Raw genomic sequence first — 16,624 nt, forward strand, 5'->3', positions numbered from 1 at the left:
TTAGCCTTACTTTCTGCACAATGGGAACAAAATAGCTTCATAACTAACACAGACAAAGACAATGGAATTTGAAATTTCCCTTTCCATGCACAAATATGACAACAAACCGCCATCCTTCCTCTAATTGCCATTTTCACATTGTAGAGCTTGCTGCAATTTTGAACAAAAACAATTAAGTTTCATCTTCTAATGTTGTCTAAAATATATGCTAAAAAATCCATTTATTTTTTAATTTAGTCATTTATAAGGTTTTTAATGAAAAAAATATTTTTAATTTAGTTTTAAATTGTATTTTTATTATTTTTTAATTTGGCCTGTGGCCCGCGGGCCAGCCCGCTTATCCGCGGGGCGGGGGCGGACCAGCGTAATAGAGGCCCGTTTAAATGCGGGCCTACGTGGGGCAGTCCTACGCGGGGCGGGCTTAAGCGGGGCGGGCCAACGCGTGGCGGTCTAACCGCATACCCAGGTCTAGTCTCTTCACTACCCTTCAATCCCTCATCAGTCTCTTAGCCCCTAGATCTTTCACATTCTCTTCACTACCCTTTATTAATTTCTTTCACTTCCATGTGAAGATGGTTTCGTCCCCATTTTCATTTCTCTCTTCTTTCTGAATTTCTATGCGGTTTCCAGAGTTGTCACTTTTATGGCATCTTTCACATTTTATTTTAATTTCAGGTTTATCTCCTTTATCATTACGAGGTTCTTCATTTGAATGCACAAGGTTCTGATTTGCAACCCTTTCTTCACCGTGGCAGAGATAACGAAGAAATCCTAAGCATCCAACGCAGCAAACACGAAAAGGGTTTTTATGAAATCATGTGCGGCTGCTTCTATCATTGTTGTTTGTGTTGAGTTCTTCCAGGTGAGTGTCTTCCCTTTTTTGTATTCTCATTCGGATAGTGTTGAAGATGAGAGACCCTTGATTTTCCTAGCTTACTACTATTTTGTGATGCATCAGACATGGGGCTTAATCCCTTATGTAGTTTGATGTTTTTTTTTTTTTTTTTTCACTTTCTGCTCTTCTGTTTTGACATATTGGAGGTTGACTTGATTTGTAAATTTTGAAATGGTCTTCTGGTCTGTTTTGTACAGGTTGTGAATGAGACATTGTTCAAAACAATCATTATAACATGAAGGCTGAAGAGATTAATTGAATGGTTGAATATGATCATTTTCCAGATGTGATGCTAGAAAGAAGTGGTTTGACTAAGGTTTGCACATATTGCTTTTTGTCTATGCTGCAACTCTAAATATTAAGATTTAATACATATGGAAATCAGTTTCAATACTCTGAAAAAATGCTATCTGTCTTCCCCGAGGTTTGGGTAAGAAACCCAGATGATATAAAAGGAGCTCTATAGGTTTGTAGAATTTGTGATTCATTGCCCTTTATCAATATTTGAGAAACGTCCTCTAACGTTGATGAAAAGAAGAGACAGATGACTCACTCAACTTCTTTGTCTCTCTAGCTAATTAATTTAATTTCCCCTCTTAATAATGATTGATTTGGTTAGCTATTCCTTGCTTTATGTATACTTTTAAGCTTATAAGGAAATTTTGAAACGATTTTTTTTATAATTGTAAGAACCACCCAAATTTTTATTAGATAATATTGAGTATGTGCAATGTCTTATTTGAGCCAGTGATTAATTGTGCATTTAAAACAGCTTATGTCTCTCTTATGTCTGCGAAGGCGTGCATTAGTTTGATGCTAAATTGGTAATGTGATCAAATGATGAATGCTTTGGTTGCTTTATTCACCAATTTTAGACTATTGTTTTAGAATAGTGATAAAAATTCAGTCATTACAGTTTGGGCAATGACTTTAAGTTGTAGATTGTTGATTTGTTTATCCCTTTTGCTTTAGTTGTTTCGTCATATCCATTTTGACAGATTTCGTTTCATGTGGAATGACTCAAGCATAACTTATCTAAATTCTTTGTGCTTGGACTGTACTTTGATTGCAGATTGTCACCTCCTTTCAACAGTTGCAGTAGGAGTAAAGAAGGCAAGGAGCGGAAGAAGTATGTGCTAACTAGTAACAAAGCTACTGCAACTCTAGCTTTAATGACAAAAGGTTGGGCATTAGAATAACTCAAATGGTTGTGATAAAAAGCAAGAGGTGTATCCTCTATGTTGCCTGTTAACATAATATATGAAGTCTTTGCATGTGATTTTTTTATCTTCACTGGTTCCAGCCAACGGACTTGACATTTCAAATCAATAATCCAAAGTTTAAATCTTAATCTTTGAGCAGAAATATTCAGGATCTTTGTTTGTTCACACCTGTTATTATAATGCAATGTTGGAAATTTATCGTTTGGTCATAATTCTGTTTTGTAATTATAGGCTACAATAGCTGGATTTTTGTCAGGGGGCTGTCCATTGAAGAAGGGGAACTGCTACTAAAGAGCAGTGTCAAATTGGCAGTTGAAGCCGGTGACAATTTCTGGAATTTATTGAAAAGAAATCCTAGTAATAAATATAGACAAACTTTGGCTGCAGCCTCTATCGGAAGCTATGGGGCTTACCTTGCTGATGGCTCAGAATACAGGTACTTTTGCACCTCGTAACAGTTGACACTTCACTTTAGATCCTACTCATTCTCCTGAGGAACTCCTTTATGTATTTTCAGTATGTTAACTCTACCTCCGATCGCAAGGGGGCCTGACCCATATCTCAGATAGTTTAATCAGCTAAGTCTTTCTGGGACAGCAAATTACTGTAGAACTAACCAGACTGCGAGACAAGGGACTTATTGACGTATTTGGAAAAAAAATGACAGAAATCCTTTGCTACACCGCTTGCAGACAGGCGTCGATCAATTCGACTTATGCTTTACTTTGATGTTGATTATGTTGATGAACTGATGTTGTGATGTTGTGCTTTGTTGGATTGTGCGTTTTGACGCGACTTCGGAGTGGAGATTCATTGATCTGGTGATCTTTGATGTTTCGGGTTGGATGAGCAACCCTAGGCAAGTTCAAACGAGGGGTTTGGGACTTAGCCATTTGTTGGGATTCGTTGGTTTACTTAGACTTTCCCCGGGAAACTTCTTTTGGGTGGTTGGTTTTCGGAAAACCTAGAATGAATAGAATTTTGTAAACTAAAGACTTGGGAAACCTAGATTTTGAGAAATAAACTCATAACCTGACTAATCTGAATTGAAATCATTTTTATTAATGTTTAAGTATAGGAAAACTGAAGGGGAAAATATTTACGAAAGACGGGGAAAAGTCGACCTTTGTTGTGAGTTATTGGAATTGGGGAAAGCCACTAAGGTGAGCTATGGTGATGATTGAAAGTCACCGAGTACTTTACGTACTCTTGTTGATGGGGTTGTGTTGTATTGACCGACATTAATCCCTTGGGTTCTCTTGTTGTTGGAGCGGTGTTGTATTGACCGACACTTAGCGCTCTTGTTGTTTGGGCTGTGTTGTATTGACCGACACTAGACCCTTGTGTATTCTTGTTGGTGGAGCTGTGTTGTATTGACCGACACTTACTCCGAGTTGTGTTGTATTGACCGACACTAACTCATGGGTTTGTTGAGATTGGGTTGTGAGCTAAACACTTTCGTGGTAAGGGCGATTCGTTGTTTGGCTAACCACGTTGCATTCAATCGGGTGAATAACGGGAATGGTTCACCTGTGCATATCATGGTGAATAACGGGAATGGTTCACCTTGCATAAATGATGAATAACGGGAATGGTTCATCATATGGTGAATAACGGGAATGGTTCACCAAGGATGAATAACGGGAATGGTTCATCCAGGATGGATTTCATCCAGGATGGATAACGGGAATGGTCCATCCATAGTGAAAAACGGGAATGCTTCACTTGTGGCGAACGGGAACGCGTCACAAATCCGGATTCATATTGTGCATTTCACGCATACATTCATGCTGACTGAGACTGTGTGCTGTTTGTTTATTGAAGCAATGTTAGAGCCATAACATGCTAGGATTACTTATATGCTTATATAACAACTTATATATATATCCTGTCACATGTTGAGTGTATATGTACTTATTGCTGTGAGTTGACCCTAGCGCCTTGGCTTTGTTTGTATGTTTGTGTTTGGGCGGTTGGCCTGCTGCCAGATGTCGATGGCCGACTGGTTCTCGGGGGTCTCTCCCTCGGGGGGGGATCAGATATGAGGTGCAGGATCGGGATGCCCCACCGCTTGGGTGATCGATGTTGCTGGTCACCGGGCGACGTATCGGGGAAGGGTCATGGAGGACCGGACTGACGAGCGTGGACGTCTGACGAAAGGAGTTCTATGGCGCATGGAGTTGAGCTTCAACTTGCCGACTTCAGATCGTTGTGGGTTTGGCTGGGAGGTTAGGTTTGGGCAGGCGTCATGTTTTGTGTAGAGCTCTGATTCGTTTTGCTTTTGGGATCGGGTAGGTTTCCGACGCATGACTTTTCGTGTGGTTCTCTTACTGAGGGATCACAGTGAGTCAGTTGGACCATAGGGGTCTTTGCTTAGGCCATATTGAGGCCGACTTTCTCCTAGTGGTTTGTAATTATAATTTTCTCACTTACACTTCTGGGTCTGTATATATTTGCCTACGGGCACACTGCTTTGGAGTCACTGCGAGTGCGCGTGACATGGAGTGCAGCTGAGGCTGTACATGTACATATGTTGTATATCGGTTAGTTTAGTAGTTGGGTTTTGTCTTTACTTCCTTATCGTTTTGATTTAAAGGAAAGAAAACGAAAAAAAAAATTACCTGTTTTCCGCGTAAAGATCATTTTTGGTTACTAAAGTGACACCTGGAAATCGGGGTGTTACATTGTGGTATCAGAGCTTAGTCGAGTCTTTTGGGAGTCTTTGGGGAATAGGTCTTCTGTGCTAGGTTGTGTGACTCTGCAAAGAGTGAAAATTGATTGTCTGCAGAGCGATTTTCTCTCTAATTGCTTGCGTTACTACTCAATCGGATTGAGTGGTTTGTCTAGTGCTACCGTATGGCTAGTACTAATCGGACGTTTGATGAGATATAGGATGGTGGACCTTAACCGGATGGCGGAGGCAATAGCTACACTGATCGAGGCAATGATGAACCAGGCTGCGGAAGACGCTTATATGCGCGCTGAAGAGGCTGCACGTGAGCATCACCAACGACTGATGGCGACGGCGATGTATCAACAAAGAGGAATGAACCGAACAGGAGTTGGGGGACCAATAAGGTCAGGATCTCAAGGCTACAACAGAAGGGAGAGCTACCATCAGTGGGGACCGTATCAGCGTTTCAAGGGAAGAGATCTTATCTCAAGAGTCTACAAACCAACGACTGCTGATACTGGAGGGGAGCCAGTTGGTGACAAAGGTGTGACATGTACTCGTTGTGGAAAGTTTGGGCATTTTGCTAACAAGTGCTCAGTGACTGGATGGAGATGCTTCAAGTGTAACCGAGAGGGGCATCTAGCTGTGAACTGCAAGACACCCCAGGAGGAAACGTCTGATAGTAAGATGAAAGGGAATGATGCTACCAGAGATTGTAAGGCACTCAAGGGCGAATCATCAGGGAATGTTGGGAAAGGAAAACGATTTGCTACAGAGGAAAGGATTCATACCAAGGAGGGGGCAAGAGCTGAGGAGTTGAACGAGGAAGAACGTGGGAACGATGGTAATATTTTAACTGTTCTTTTATTCTAGAATAACTTACTCTTTTCTCTTCGAAGCGAGTGTGACGCGCCTAACTTGTATTTACTACTTAGACTATGATCCTATGATTATTATCCCTAGTAGGACCTTATTCGAAGTTGCTCGTGTTTTAACTATAGGAGTTACACGAGGTTGGGAATAGCACACTAAGTCTAGAAAGTAGCCTTCCACCGATGCGATTATGAGGAAGCTAGTAGCTGAAGAACGAATCTTGGGGAGATTCCGTATGGGTAGTATACGTGTCATGTTGAGGGTGTGTAGTTTCGTAGCGGGATCATTAAAGAATTTAGTATCAGGATATTTGTGACTACTGGAGGATAGGAACTCATTGACTGTTCCAGTGGGTTTTTCTAAATTTCCACCTTCGATGTATTAGGCCTGATCAACCTAATATTGAGGGGGTGATATTCGGAATCACAGCTGGTTATGGACTTTGATAGAAGGACGGGTAAGATGAATTTGAATTGATTGAGGATTAGTCGGATTTGGGAGGAAAGTTCGTGTTAAGCATTTGATTGTAAAAGATTAAGATTTGAATCTGTGGAAGTCGACGAGTGTCGTATAGACATTGATTGGTTAGTTCGTGTGATTACTCCAAGTAGAGGTAGACCAAGTTAAGAGATTTAGTGCTGGAAAAGTATTAAGTAGTTTCTCGGAAGTTATGAAGTCATAGGTTATGTGATTGCTGAGGGGAGTTGTTAGAGACTAAATAAGTTGGATTTAATCATGTTTTAGATGATACCTTGATGGTAGCGAGATTGAGAAGAATTAGCTCTGAACTAGATTGTTATAGTCGAGTTCGAGGAATAAGTTTTGCTAAGCGTTTGATTAATATGTGGAGACATTATAGTCTTAAGAGATGAATTTTCGTTTGAAAAGTGTTGAATTAATGATTAAGTTGGAGAAAGAAAGTTTTAGCATAAGTTGAATACTTGAGGTTGGTGATATGGATTCCAAGGAAATATGCTGAGATTACTAAGTGAGATTTACTAAGTTGGATTGAAATCTTAGGGTTAAGATTGAATCTTGAGAGCCGAGAATCACGTACGAGTAGGAGATCTTATGGTTGTAGGTGTGACAATAGGAGTTGAATCTTAGAAGATTGAAGACCTGAAGGTGAGTTTCGGGTTAAGACCATTGAGGTGTAGTATAAGAGAGATCTTGAAGTAAGGGAATTCTGGGTTGTGTGGAGTGTTAAGGTTGGTGATCGATTGATGTTGATTATGAGGTTGCGGACATCATGACCATGTGATAAGATTTGAATGATGTTAGCATAATAAGTTATGATTATGGATAGCAGGATCAAGTGGTGAGTGTGGAAGCATGACGACACTTATCAGGTCGTTTGGGTAAGTGAAGGAGTTATAGTTTTAAGGAACGGATATTCATTTAAGAAGTATTGAAGGATTAAAGGTCGTTAGAGGACCAAACTTGGTGTAGGTTTAGGTTTTAAATCTATGAATGTCTATCTAAGGTGTGTAAGACTCGAAGGTTGTCAGAATTTGATTGAGAGATTAAGAAGTTGAGTGACGAGATGGTGATGGAGTGACAAAAAGGAAAGTGTTAGTATTAAGATGAATACTTGAAGTTGTTATGTTTGGACAAGTTCCTCAGAGTTTAAGAGGGAATGAAACTTTGTTATGGATTTTGATGGTGCATATTACGGGTAACAAGTGAATTTTACTAAAGTTGAATGAGAATCCTAGGGCTAAGGTTGACCTAGTGAGCTGAGATTCATGTACACATAAGAGATTTAGTGGTGTTAGCGGCTACGATAACAGTTAAATCTCAGAATGTTGAAGGATCGGATGATACAATGGCTAGTTAAGTCCCTTGGGGTATAGTTATGATGTAATCTTCTAGAGGATAAGTCTCGATTTGTGCGAAGTGTTAGGGATTTCAGTGAGTGTAAATAGGTTTGAGTGAGGGAAGTTTCGAGGAAGAAGACGGTAAAAACGGATTGTTAGATATTAAGAGGAGGATTATTGTAACACCCCGATTTCGGTGGCGTCACTTTAGTAACCAAAATAAACTTAATGCGGAAAAACGTGAATATTTTTTTTTTTCGATAATAACTAAGACAAGACTGAATTAAATAAAACCCAAAAGCGAAAAGCAATAGAACTAATATACAATATATAAACAGCCTCCGCTGTAAGTAACCTCGTCACGAGTAAACCTCCAGTGACGGAAAGAAAAGTGTAACGCCCGAAGGCAAAATGTACAAACCAAATCTAAAGGTAAGTGTCCGCAACACTATCCCTCAAAACTGAGAATAAGCTGGCCCATCGGCCTGAAACAAGACCTCCTAAGTCCAACCAACTCTCTGTGATTCCCGTAAAGAAGCCACACAAAAAGCTATAGGTGGGAAACTACCCTGTCCCCAAAGAAAACAAATGATGTTCAGAGCTAAGACTCTACTCCTACACTAATCCCATCTCGAGGAGCTCACACCAGCACTAAAACCTACATGCTAGCATGATCGTCGCCCGAATCTGAATCCAGAACGACCTAGTCTATGTACACCATCCGTCCTCCTCTCGCTACCGCGATGCGCTCCTGTTCCAGCTTCTCCACTCTAGTCTCCCCCGAAGGGTGAACCGTCATGAACCCGCCCGCCAAAGACATCTGACAAAGGGCGTTTGTCCGCCAAAGCACACACAGAAGACGCGAAGGTCAACTCCAAAGAATTATGTAAATAATAAACCCAATAGGTACAATTAATAGATAGCCACTTAGGCTTATAACTAGAGATATCATTCCTAGGGTTGCATGTTCCACAAAATCATAACGACAATAATAACAATTAGCATGTTCCAAGTAAGTTTATCAAATAGCAACCACACTCATCAACTAAGTCAGTATGCATGTTGCGTGATATGTATGCAGGTTAACCCAGTCAACCAATATGCAATCCGGAACGGATGGACATCATCGGATCAGCCCTTCACCAGCCACGGTGGTGCCATTTCGGCCCGTGATGTCTCTTACTCCAACAGGGGTAGTCAGATCAGCAGTAAACCCGTAGGTCTGCCATTTCGGTCTGCTACAAGAGACGTCTACAAACGCTCTTTCACGGCATTCCGGGTCTTATGACCATTTTGGAAACCGACGAGGTCCAGAGTACGTCCTGTGTTAATACCTCATTAATGTTGCATGTATGCAAAATGATTAGTCAAACAACGTCTCCGACCTCACTCGACACGTCGCCACGTGTTCTAGGGAAGTTAAAGTCTCTAAAAGCTTACCCTAAGGTAAAGTCGATTCTGCGACCAAAAGACACACTTCATAACGACACATAGCTGCTCCAACAGCACCACAACACACGCTGCTCCAACAGCACAATAACACACGCTGCTCCAACAGCACAACAATAAACGCTGCTCCAACAGCACAACATCAAACGCTGCTCCAACAGCACAACGACAACATACTCAACACTTGGATCCGACGACACTCCTCGTTTTCCAAAATTAAGATTTCACTTCCAATGCCTTCCTTCGAGGTTGTTATCATTACTTAAAGATTTAGAGGTTATTTAAGGTCTTATGAGTTTTCTTTATAAAATAGATTCCATTTTGTCTTATCGCAAGTCTTATACATTTGCAGGATCTCCCAATCCCAAGTCGCTTCCAGAGGATGTCTCGATCCACTAAACAAAATCAAGGCCCGAACCTCGTTCGTCCTATCAAACTTTCTCAAAACTCTCAAAATAAAATCGGCATGACCTGCCCGCTATTCTCACCATTCAGAATCTCAGATTTCTAGTGTAAAGCATATTTAAATCATCACAATCAACAACATGTCATATATCAAGAAATCTCATTATTAACACTTAGCACTTAGCATATAAAGCATGCACCACACATCCTAGATTACCCACATAGCACATAGCATGTAAGTCAATCTTCAAAAACATTCAGTAGATGAATCATCTACATTGTCAGCCGAAGCCTCAGAAAACATTTTCAATCACACACAATCTCAGTGCATAAACAGTAAACAATGTCGAAACATCGACCCTAAGCATTAACTAGAGATTCAGTGAGAAGCCCTCACCTGCAGATTCTCCAGGATTATCTTCTAACTCTTCCTCACAAGCAAAGCGTTGCTCCTCAGGAAATTCCTCAAAAGTTCCTTTAAAGCAAAGTCACAGAAATACTATCAGAATCTATCGAGAACTAAGCTATCGATACTTATTAAGGTTACACGAAGTACTCTATACTCTAAGGTACGATAATCTAGCGCGAAAGGACAAGTTTTCGGAAAAGGAAATTTCCTCCTCCCCCTCTAATAGGCTCGGCCACTTTGGTTAATTATGGGGCTCGATTTTTCTTCGATCAAACTTGGTTCCTATGCTTTCATAAGCCGTAACTAAGGGTATTCTGAACTCGGAAAAATTATCGGATCAAAAATTGTCGCAGGGGTATTTTGGTCATGATTTTTAACTTAGGATTTTCAAAACTGAAATCCCAAAAATAAAATTTTGCAGGGACGTCACCAACGACGTTTATGACAACTAATCCTACTAACACTAAGCTAAGGCGATAGTTTTTAGCCTAAAGGTTGAAGCTTTACCTCAAAAACTCCAAAAATGGGTATTTTAGGTTCAAATTGATTCCGGCGGAATTCCGGCGACATAACGGAAAATCTAATCCGGCAGAAGTGATCTTGGGCACATATAGAAGAGGTTTAGAATCAGAAATGAAAGATTCAGGATAGTTTTGCAAAAACCCATAAACTATCCACTCAGAAAACTCTACAGAAAAGCTATGGAAAAAGCGATCAGAGGTATGGATTAGCGACTATACCTCGAAGCCTTGAAGCAGCAACTGATTAATCGACGATCAAGCAAGGTTTGAACAAAAACTCTTCTTCCTTCTTCCTTGTTCTTGGCCGCGGGTTTGAAGAGAGAAAATGGAGGAGAATTTGAGTTTTTCTTCCTTTCTTTGCTATATATAAAGGTTGGAAATTCGCGGGAAAATGAAAGTTTCGCGAATCTGATTTTTCCGGCGTCATTCTCCGTGAATTAATAGATATGTTTTGGCAAAAGGATTCCAAAACTATAAAGAGGTCTCCTTGTATTTTTGGCAACTAAAGCAAAGTCGGTGCAAAGTCGGTGTAAAACTATTTTACCCGATAAGTTGCTTTTTGCATCGAATGTCGGAATGGAAAACTTCCTTCTGAAGAAAGATTGAAATCATCAAGAGAAATGGGTGTACGCGTGTAGAATATCCATTTGAAGCTCTGAATAGATAAAGTCTTCATTGTCGAGAAATTCTAGGGTTTTGAAATACCAGGGATTCGGTTTCGGCAAACTTCCGATGATTGGAATCGGACGTTCGTAGATCCTAGAGTTTCGCCTCGAAACGATTGTGATATATGGAAGAAGAGAAATTATAACATTTCTCTGAAGATTTTTGGAATTGACTGCCATCGTGCCTAAAAGTGAAAATTAGCTATATACTAGGGTTTCTGACCTAGGTTTAAGCGTAAAACGTTCGTACTATAACTTTTATCGATCATAATGCAATCCTTGAACTTTTCCTGAACTTTCTCCTTCATAAATATATTTCATTTAATAAACTTTCGTTCAGGTTTCCCTTCACATTACATCAACCCTAATCGTGAATAAGAAGTTTATTCACTTAGCATGAACTTAAAAACTCGGGCTTTACAATTATCTTATAAGTTGTTGATAAATTGATGTTGAAGGGGGATAAGATTTGTGAAGGACAAGGAATAAGGACATAAGTCGAGCTTTAATTCGAATGGTGACTAAGTAGGAGATTGATTTCATTGTGCGAGTGATGATAGTTACGAAGTTGGATGTGACGTTAATGGACTATTAGATTCCAACGCAATATTTCGTCTAGGAGTTATCAAACGGACAAGTGGAGTTTTGGACTGTAGATGAAGATCACGAGGACGAGTTGAGTATTTACCTTAAGATGACAGAGAGGCACCGAGTTTAAGAAGAATTCCGGACGACCGAAAGTAAAGAAGTAAGTGGCTAAGGTTGTGCGACTGCACGGAGTGCCAACCGGTATCATTTCAAGCAGAGGTCCGACGCAAGTAATCGAGTCAGACGACATGAGGTTGAATGATGTTTTGTCTTTTGAGACGCCGACAGTTAGCAGTGGGGATAGAAGAGTGAAACAGTTAAGGGGAAAGCAGATTGCTTAAGTAAAGATTATGAGGAACAATGACACAGGCACTACTACATGAGAATTGGAAGATAAGATCGAGGAACTGTATTCCGGACTTTTCGCAGAACTCTGAGTTTCGAGGACGAAACTTTCTTTTTGGAGGGGAGTATTGTAAGACCTGGATTTTCAGAACAAGTTAAGTTTCCGACTCACACGTAGAATCAGTGTAAGCGTGACAGGAGTTTGACATTTGAGAAAGATTAATGAAGAAGAAAGTTCAGGAATTGCTTGAGGAATGTTGCGTAGTTGTTTTCGGAGTTAGTACGAGTCGTCTGCACACCTGCCTTATGGCGAGCGTGTCCAGAATAGGCTATTTCGCTCTTAAAGCAACGTTTTGAGTGAGATTTCGAACTCTCGGAAAATTTAAAGATTCTCTTTATTTTTCCATCGACCAGCGTTTCATTTCGGAACTCTGGACTGTACGCACGATAGGTTTCACTTTTCGGATGTCCGCCGACGCTAATTTCTTTGCTTCGAAACCCTATTTTCGAGCAATGGATGAAGACTTTTTCTATTCGGGACTTCTAACGAAGATTCCGTCCGTGTTGCCAGGTTTGTTTCGACGTTTCCAATCTTTCTTCAGTAGGAAGTTTTGTCGTTTGAGCATCACAGCAAAAAGTAGTTTTTCGGGACATACTAACTTACACCGCTTTTGGCGTTTTGGATATCGTTTTTCCCAAATCCTAGATATTTGTTTTGAGTTCTGGAATTATGACGCCAGAATCTCTCTTAGAATTTCTTGGTGAACGTGCTGCAAAAATCGGAATCGCGAAATTTTCATTTTCCCGCGATTTCACCCGCCTATAAATAGGCGAAAAAGCAAAAATCTTGCCATTTCACCCATTCAAGGCCGCGGTTTGTGGAGAGAGAGGGAGAGGAGAGATTTTCGCGAAATCTTGACCAATCTTCGTGCAGTTCGTCCCTACTTCTAGGTATCGAGGTAACTAACACGATTCCTACCTCTGATTGTTGTTTCTGTTGCGTTTTTGAAGTCGTTTCTGTGCTCACAGTTTTGAGCTTTTTCTAAAATGGTCCGATTTCTTCGATTTCTTGGTTGGGTTATGTTCCTTACGTTCCCCTGAGTCTAAAACCTCTGTCAGTAAACGCTGATTGTGATCCAGTTGTCCAGGATCTGAAAAACTGTTTCAAAACCCTTTTTGCTCACATTTTGAAACTTTATTGTCGAAAAGACTTAATCTGACTTCGTGCCTTTAGGATTTGTTGTCACGGATGTCATGAGGATCGTTGCTGTCAAATTTGTTTTCAGAACTGATAACTTTGAAGTTTTGAGCCTTTATTTTGGACCAAAATGCCCCTGGATAGTCATATTTCGGCCCGATTGTCCGAAAATTGTTCTGACAGTTTCTTTGCCTTAGTTTTACCCTAAAACTACCTTGTAAATTGATTTGATCAAAGAAAAAGAGCCGAAGCCCTTTTTCCTTTGAGGCCGTGGACTATTTCCTTTAGGGGGGAGTTTTTCGGTTTCGAAAACTTGTCTTTTCGTACCTGATTGTCCTATTCTGAAGCTTTAATGCTTTGTCTATCGTTTATGTATTGTTTTGCGATCGAACTAATCAATTTTGTTTGGATTCTGCTTTGTTTTTGTCCGAGGTTCAGTTGAGGGAACTTTGGAAGACTTAGAGCAATTGTTTGAGGAGAACTTTGTTTGCGAAGCTGGAACAGCTCGAGGTTAGGGCAACTTACTGTATATTAGCTATGAATGCATGATAGGCGTCGATCAATTCGACTTATGCTTTACTTTGATGTTGATTATGTTGATTAACTGATGTTGTGATGTTGTGCTTTGTTGGATTGTGCGTTTTGACGCGACTTCGGAGTGGAGATTCATTGATCTGGTGATCTTTGATGTTTCGGGTTGGATGAGCAACCCTAGGCAAGTTCAAACGAGGGGTTTGAGACTTAGCCATTTGTTGGGATTCGTTGGTTTACTTAGACTTTCCCCGGGAAACTTCTTTTGGGTGGTTGGTTTTCGGAAAACCTAGAATGAATAGAATTTTGTAAACTAAAGACTTGGGAAACCTAGATTTTGAGAAATAAACTCATAACCTGACTAATCTGAATTGAAATCATTTTTATTAATGTTTAAGTATAGGAAAACTGAAGGGGAAAATATTTACGAAAGACGGGGAAAAGTCGACCTTTGTTGTGAGTTATTGGAATTGGGGAAAGCCACTAAGGTGAGCTATGGTGATGATTGAAAGTCACCGAGTACTTTACGTACTCTTGTTGATGGGGTTGTGTTGTATTGACCGACATTAATCCCTTGGGTTCTCTTGTTGTTGGAGCGGTGTTGTATTGACCGACACTTAGCGCTCTTGTTGTTTGGGCTGTGTTGTATTGACCGACACTAGACCCTTGTGTATTCTTGTTGGTGGAGCTGTGTTGTATTGACCGACACTTACTCCGAGTTGTGTTGTATTGACCGACACTAACTCATGGGTTTGTTGAGATTGGGTTGTGAGCTAAACACCGTGGTAAGGGCGATTCGTTGTTTGGCTAACCACGTTGCATTCAATCGGGTGAATAACGGGAATGGTTCACCTGTGCATATCATGGTGAATAACGGGAATGGTTCACCTTGCATAAATGATGAATAACGGGAATGGTTCATCATATGGTGAATAACGGGAATGGTTCACCAAGGATGAATAACGGGAATGGTTCATCCAGGATGGATTTCATCCAGGATGGATAACGGGAATGGTCCATCCATAGTGAAGAACGGGAATGCTTCACTTGTGGCGAACGGGAACGCGTCACAAATCCGGATTCATATTGTGCATTTCACGCATACATTCATGCTGACTGAGACTGTGTGCTGTTTGTTTATTGAAGCAATGTTAGAGCCATAACATGCTAGGATTACTTATATGCTTATATAACAACTTATATATATATCCTGTCACATGTTGAGTGTATATGTACTTATTGCTGTGAGTTGACCCTAGCGCCTTGGCTTTGTTTGTATGTTTGTGTTTGGGCGGTTGGCCTGCTGCCAGATGTCGATGGCCGACTGGTTCTCGGGGGTCTCTCCCTCGGGGGGGATCAGATATGAGCTGCAGGATCGGGATGCCCCACCGCTTGGGTGATCGATGTTACTGGTCACCGGGCGACGTATCGGGGAAGGGTCATGGAGGACCGGACTGACGAGCGTGGACGTCTGACGAAAGGAGTTCTATGGCGCATGGAGTTGAGCTTCAACTTGCCGACTTCAGATCGTTGTGGGTTTGGCTGGGAGGTTAGGTTTGGGCAGGCGTCATGTTTTGTGTAGAGCTCTGATTCGTTTTGCTTTTGGGATCGGGTAGGTTTCCGACGCATGACTTTTCGTGTGGTTCTCTTACTAAGGGATCACAGTGAGTCAGTTGGACCATAGGGGTCTTTGCTTAGGCCATATTGAGGCCGACTTTCTCCTAGTGATTTGTAATTATAATTTTCTCACTTACACTTCTGGGTCTGTATATATTTGCCTACGGGCACACTGCTTTGGAGTCACTGCGAGTGCGCGTGACATGGAGTGCAGCTGAGGCTGTACATGTACATATGTTGTATATCGGTTAGTTTAGTAGTTGGGTTTTGTCTTTACTTCCTTATCGTTTTGATTTAAAGGAAAGAAAACGAAAAAAAAAATTACCTGTTTTCCGCGTAAAGATCATTTTTGGTTACTAAAGTGACACCTGGAAATCGGGGTGTTACACCCAGGCATTGGGGTGCAACTGGCAGGGGGTCGCGTTGATGTCCCGCAGCACTGAACAAACGAAGGGTGAAAGGGAAGTTTTATCCCCAGGTCGGTAAACAGATACTCATGCATGTAGAAGAATTGGAAGTTATGCACGTCGCCGGCCTTGCAGCGAATCCAAGGACGCTCGACCGTTTTGCAACCCCCGTGGGCAAGGATGTTGTCCAGGGGTTTCTCGTGGCAAAAACCTTCGATTGCTGAGGAAAGGTCCGAGATTGAGTCGCAGGTCTCATAATCGGAGGGCTGATTGATAGCCTCCAGTAGGGGAGCGGAATGAACAACAAGAGGGAGGGACTGGAAAGTCTTAAGACGAAAGGTTGTAACTTTCGACTGGTCAAGAGGAATCCTGCCAGGAGGGGGAGGCCTGATTGGCACCGTGGCCACCTGGCCACGCCGTGGGGAAACAAGCGGAATTGGATGTCGGGATGAGCTCCTGGTTCGGTGTTTGGGTGGCATAGTGGAGGAGAAGTTCTCAAAAGGGGATGAAGGGGGTGTCGAAAGCGGAGGCGTCGGAGCAATCGTCAGAGGGCTATCAGAGGAATGAGAATAGTGGAGGATTCGAAAGTGGCAAATGGTGGAGAAAGAAGGTTTTTATAGGTAAGGGACTGATGACGGCAGAGGAAGCGTGTAGGATTTGAGTGGCCGTTTCATTGCGTGCAGAAGATGAGGGGTGGCACCTCATGATGACGGAAGGGACTTTCGGGCCAACAGAGGCTCTACGTACATTAGGCCTAGATCCCCTACTATGAATAAGGAGCGATTACCATTTGTAAGAGACTTTTGGGCTCATTTGATCAATACACACTTGAGATTCAGTTATTTTTTCTCTCTAAGCAGTTACTCTCTCTCTCTATATATTCTCTCTCTTAGTGCAATCTCTCTACTAATAAGTACTAAATCCGATCTTAATGTTCATGGCAAGAACATTCTTAATTAATTAATTCACAAATCCCAAATTTTCATTGATTTTTCAATTGCGTACAT

At 41.3% G+C, this 16,624-nt stretch overlaps 1 long non-coding RNA gene across 2 annotated transcripts; it reads left to right on the forward strand.

Annotated features, from left to right (window-relative positions):
* Positions 1–501: 501 nt before the first annotated feature.
* Positions 502–15,924, forward strand: LOC130743315 (uncharacterized). 2 transcript variants are annotated; one of them, XR_009021435.1, is made up of 7 exons: positions 502–675; positions 756–862; positions 1,093–1,211; positions 1,968–2,077; positions 2,350–2,554; positions 13,501–13,572; positions 14,904–15,924. It is a non-coding gene; the product is annotated as an uncharacterized LOC130743315 (long non-coding RNA). The 2 variants fall into 2 exon arrangements; XR_009021436.1 differs by lacking the exon at positions 13,501–13,572 and having other exon boundaries at positions 503–675; positions 14,904–15,923.
* Positions 15,925–16,624: the final 700 nt, after the last annotated feature.

The sequence above is a fragment of the Lotus japonicus genome, chromosome 3 (genome assembly GCF_012489685.1).
Source record: "Lotus japonicus ecotype B-129 chromosome 3, LjGifu_v1.2".
In the NCBI taxonomy this organism is placed as follows: Eukaryota; Viridiplantae; Streptophyta; class Magnoliopsida; order Fabales; family Fabaceae; genus Lotus; species Lotus japonicus.